Source organism: Corvus brachyrhynchos, unplaced genomic scaffold, assembly GCF_000691975.1.
Source record: "Corvus brachyrhynchos isolate BGI_N302 unplaced genomic scaffold, ASM69197v1 scaffold106, whole genome shotgun sequence".
Taxonomy (NCBI): domain Eukaryota; kingdom Metazoa; phylum Chordata; class Aves; order Passeriformes; family Corvidae; genus Corvus; species Corvus brachyrhynchos.
The window spans coordinates 1,149,133-1,154,370 of record NW_008238834.1 but is presented as its reverse complement, the minus strand read 5'-3'; the positions used below and the strand labels follow the sequence as shown (position 1 = coordinate 1,154,370).

General features: G+C 43.3%; 1 long non-coding RNA gene across 1 annotated transcript in view; it reads right to left on the bottom strand.

Moving 5' to 3' along the window:
- Positions 1-4,089, bottom strand: part of LOC108447664 — a 13,018-nt gene extending 8,929 nt beyond the window's left edge. Inside the window, exons 1-2 of the long non-coding RNA XR_001863332.1 lie at positions 3,395-4,089; positions 2,434-2,544 (exon numbers count right to left, since the gene is read on the bottom strand). This is a non-coding gene — a long non-coding RNA (uncharacterized LOC108447664). The remainder of the gene's footprint in view (positions 1-2,433; positions 2,545-3,394) is intronic.
- Between the last annotated feature and the right edge of the window lie 1,149 nt (positions 4,090-5,238).

Genomic DNA, 5,238 nt, shown 5'->3' with positions numbered 1-5,238 from the left:
TCCCTACACAACAAATGGACAGGAGCTCAGGAAGCAGTGAAGCCAATGGGCTTTGTGGGGGTCGCACAGGTCAGACCCCACAGGGAGACCCACAACTGTGCAGCTTCTCACGTGCAGGATCGGGCTTCATTTCCACTTCAAGGGAGTTTTGACTCCCAAGCTAGTGTTGCAAGATTATTTCTTTTTTTTTTTCCCTCTGCTCCTTTTTTTAGAATTCCTTTCTTTGAAACGTTTTCTTCAGTAGTAATTGCTGCTAAAATTTCACAGAACATTTGCAAAAGTGACAGCCTAATTCTAGAAAATTTCAAACATTTAAAAGGCATTTGTACAGAATTTTGGTGCTGAAAAGCTTTGTTGGTGAAGTTTTGCTCACTGAAGTTAGCTAGGTAATTTTTGCAAATCAGAGGACTTAAAGTTGGGTATGTTCTGCTTCCATGAATTTTCTTGCTATATTTGGCATAACTGGAGGAAAAATTGTATATCAGAGATTCTGTTTTAAGGCACCAGATGGGGATTTCAAAGACCTTAGAAACAGCATTGAAAGTATTTACTTAAGATTAAGAAATTTCCAGTGAAAACCCTATTTAAAAAAAGTATCTGGTAGCTTGAAAAGGTTTTTCACGTTTTCTTTTGCACTAAATCAGGGTGCTAATTAGCTCTTGGTGTGGAAAAAATGATAGCATTTTACAGAGTCTCCCTGTTTTGTACTTGAAGAAAACCTAGATGTTTCCAGATGGGCTTCTGCTCCATGGGGATCAGAGGAGTCCACCTGTGAGAGATGGGTGCAGCCTTCTCCGGGGAAGCCCGTGTGCTCACAGCAAATGTGTGCACATCTGCTCCAGAGAGCTCACCAGCAAAAAGGCCAACAAAACCTGCTGTGTGTGAACACGACCATGGATCTTCAAAGCATCCCTCCTTTTGGGACAGGGAAAAGGATGCACATCTCTGTGGAGCTAGTGGGGGCTACAGGTCTTTGCTAGCTGGTGATCCTGTGCATGGAGCTATCCGGGAACAAGGACTGCTGTCCTCGCTCCCAGCCCAGCTAAAGCTCCGTTCCATTCCCAGCCCTCTCCTTCCTTTCCTTCGGGCTGTAGCCTTTCTTTGTTATTTTCCTCTGGGGCTGCAATTTTTCCCGGCTAGCCACAGACAGTATATAAAACACATTTTACTAAAGTTCTTCCAACAAAAACTTCATTGAAACAACTTTTAAAGTTGTGAAAAAAATAACAGGAAATTCACACTTAGGCCCTTGAGGATGAAACATGACATATGTCTTCCAACACATAGGCACAATGGGGTGCGCTATAAAAGTAAATAAGGATCACACCATGGTGCCTAGCTGTTGGAAGACATGCCTTTTGCCATTAAGTTATCATTTCCTTACTTCTTTTGTCCAAACTCCAATGTACTTTTAATTGTTGACTCGGGTGACTAAATTAATCTTCTTTCTTTTATTTTAATAAAGCAATGTGTGACCTGCCTTAAGGTTAGAGACTAAAAATTAGCACAAGCATTAACATTTAATATACCAACCAAAATGAAGATTTACATTGCAAACGGATAGGCAGCCTAAATTTAGGCTGCTCACAAAATGAGGCTATACACAAATGTATTTCATTAATTATATATGTCTAGGACTTAAATACAGCCAACATTTATGCACACTGAGTACGTGTGCCAAAAATGTTATAGTCTTGCAGTGGTGAGTGCAGTTTTAATTTGCATGTGCAATGTGTTTTTTCAATAAAAAAGGGGAAATTCCCTCTAATCTGCACATGCTTTCATTCTCCATTTAAAATACTGGCAAAAAAATCTTGGTAGTAATGATCACAGACTTCACTATTAATATCCAAGATGCATTTCATTCATTTGAAAGCCTCCCTTGTGAAATATTAGCACCCATTTGGAATCTTTTCATTCTCCAAAATGATCAGCTCTGGGGATTTCCTTCCCATTGGGGGTTCTGGTGTATTTTTAAGGCCAAGTCATTCCTCAGAACATGGTAGAGAGGTAGAAACACCATTAACTCTCATCGGGTTGCTCTCCCACATGACAATATCCCATTACTTATTACTGGAATGCACTTGTGAATTCTGTTTTAAGAGGCCCATTTACAGATGAAAGGGTGCAACCCAAGAACCTCAGGCTTCTGCAGGAGAGCCAGGCTTGGCGCAATATGACACCTCCTCCTGGCTCTGCAGAGATTCACTTCATCTTGCCATTCCTGCAAAACCCAAATCCTTAAATGCCCCGTATTTTTGCCCAGTAGTGGAACAGCAACTTACCCTTGAGCTAAACTGAGGCACTTGAGGATGACCATCACTCTCAGGTTAAAAAAGGTTCCTTCACATTCCTTCCTGACCATGCCCATTTTCCCACTGGAAGGGGGTAGCAGTTGAACCAGCAATTTGTTGCTGGTTCTGTGGTACTTACCCTGAGTGCTGGGCTGGGGGTAGGTGTGCTGCATTTGTAACCCATCTGATTTCCACGCATGGGTCCTATCTGAAGAGGGACATACTCTTCCACTCAGCTGGGAATTCAGGGCTGGAAAGGAAGGTCACAACCTCAACTAAAGAAGAACATAAATATACCTGTGAATTGTGGAGTAAACAGTTGCTGAGTGATTAAAAACTAAGTAAAGCTGAACCACTTACTCAGTTTTTAAAGCTGTTTGCTGCAAGCATCCTGCAAAGTGACAGATTTTTTTCTGCTATATAACAAAACATAAAATGAAAGGAGCCTTTCTTACTTCATGACAGCTTAAAAGTGCTGTGCTGAGGGTTTTTTCCTCATACTCTGGAGTGGTGTCACTTCAGGAGAATAGCTGTGCCAGGAGGGACCAGCGTGTGAGAGGGGCCCATCTCCACTCAAATGGCACACAGCATTGCAGAGATGAGACTGACCCTTCAGTACAGGAAACTGGAAGTTAAATACTGACAATGAAAAACTCTCAGGGTCAGATCTCTCACGGAAAAGCATGTTTTGCAAGAGTGTGTCCAAAAAGAGGGATGCCCTGGATAGCAAACTGTGCTTCCAGTGATGAACACAAGCTCCTGAGGCACCCCACACATCAGTACTGCCCCTGGGGCAGTGCCTGCTATAAGCAGCAGATCACAGTCTAGCCCTGAATGGCAATTGTAAATATACTTTCTGTATTACCAAGAAAAGTCCTAATACCCTTTCTAGTTTATGTACGACATGCAGAGGAACCAGAGCCCTCACCAATGAACTATTATGGGTCAGCAGAAAGTTGCCCATCAAAACTGAGAAATACTAGACACAATCTTTAACACAGAGAGTCTGAGAGTTGTTTATCTATATCTAGCATCCTTTCTATTAAAAGCTCTTTCTACCCATTGGTCAGGAATTCTGTGAGAAGAAAACACTTACAGACCTGGTCCTTTGCCTCTCAGGTTAGTGCAGAACACTGTCCACCAAGGGAGCAAGAGCCATCTTCTGCCTTTAGAGGATGGGAGCACTTCCTCACGGGAAAAGAATGATGCACTGCCTTATACTTAGTCTGTCAGAAGAAAGCAGGGGCCATCAGATAAGGAAGGAAACCTTCCTCTCCACCCTTGCAAGAGCGACGCAGATCCAGACACCAGGGCTGAGCAGCATCTGCTTATCATTTTGGCCAACTCCGTAGTAGTTCTCACGTGGTATCTGCAGAGGAACTGAGTGTGTCTAGGAAAGCAGTTAGACTGCTAAAGAGAAGGAGTTTGCTGTTCTTATGTGAGGCAGCTTCTTGGGAAAGAGATCAGCAGAGCAGATGAAACTTCAGAATGAGAATCATGGGACATAAAGGGTCCTTCCTGAAACTACTCGGAAGCCAAGACACTGGGATCCAATAATTGGCATTTCTATCTTATTGCTAGCAGATGCACAGCAAAGCTTGGTTTGACAAAGGGATGAGCATGAGGTAAAGTAATGGGAAACTGTCCAAAGGAATTTGAAGAGGCACTTGGGGCTGGAGTGACATAACACTTTGTATTTAGGAGGAGTTTTGATCAGAATCCTATCTGAATCAGAGTCTAGGGCTGATGTTTGAAAAAGTTTGGAATTACACTTTAAAGTTTGATTCAAATCAGCTCCGGGTCTGATCAAGGACACATCATGAACTTTTACTCAGTTAAACTGATGAGCTTCATGTAGAATCTAAAGTGCTGCAAACTACCAGCATTTATTATTCATAATAAATGAATGCAATTAATTTCTTCTTTTCTTATCTATCATACCATCTCTTAATCTTGGGGCAGCTTTCTGACTGATAGATAAAGCTTCTACCCTCTCCTTCAGGCTTCTCCTTAAGGCAAACATCCACTTCCACTGAGTTAAGCAATAGCAAGTTGGGGAAATAGGTAGGTAAGGGGAATATTCAATATTTATAACTGGACCTCCTACAGAGCTTTTTGCACATATACCTAATGAACTAATACACTGTATACTTGTCTCACAGACTTTCATACATTACTCATCTGCCTAAACTGTTAGCAGCTAACTCAGTGACTAAGAGTTTTCTGCTGTTCTGTAACAGCTGGATACAAGGACTGTATGAGAAGCACAGCACTTGCACAGCACAGCAGCCTGTCAGAGATGACTCAAGGTGAGATGGGGTCTGGACCTCGGAGCCCCACTGAATGGAAGAGCTGGGTCCCTGAGAGGATGGGAAGAAAGAGTCTTTGACAGTTCATCCTTCGGCAGTAGCATGAAGAGCTGAATATGCTTCTGGGGCAGAACTTCTGCTCCTTTTCTTTCAGGTGTGGCATGGAGAGGACTTTACCGCAATGACTACCCACAGACTTCTCAAAGCCAGCTGCTTCACAAGGCAATCTCTGCTCACTTAGCCTCCGCCTGAATTGCCTATGCCAGGAGAAGAGGATAGGTCTTCCTATTTTTATACCCTTCTCATGCTCCTGTGGCACTGGGATGGCTTCTTCATGCCCTTGCTGGAGCTCCAGAGACCAGCTGGGTCTCTGCTGGGTGCTTTCTCAGAGGTGATCAGTCACTCCAGTCCACTGGCCTTTCCTTCCCACCCCTCTGCCTGGCTTCACAGCTGTCTATTAGGCAGCCCCTGCCTCTTTGCTGTTCACAGACTCTCCTTCTCTCATCTCAGTATTTTATCTCTTTTGGTCGGAGGCAGCTGGTTATGAAGAGCCCCTGCTTCTCTTTTGTTCCCCAGAGCTGGATTTTCTAGGACACATCTCCGATCTCAAGTTGTTTGTGGGTGAAAAAATTGGT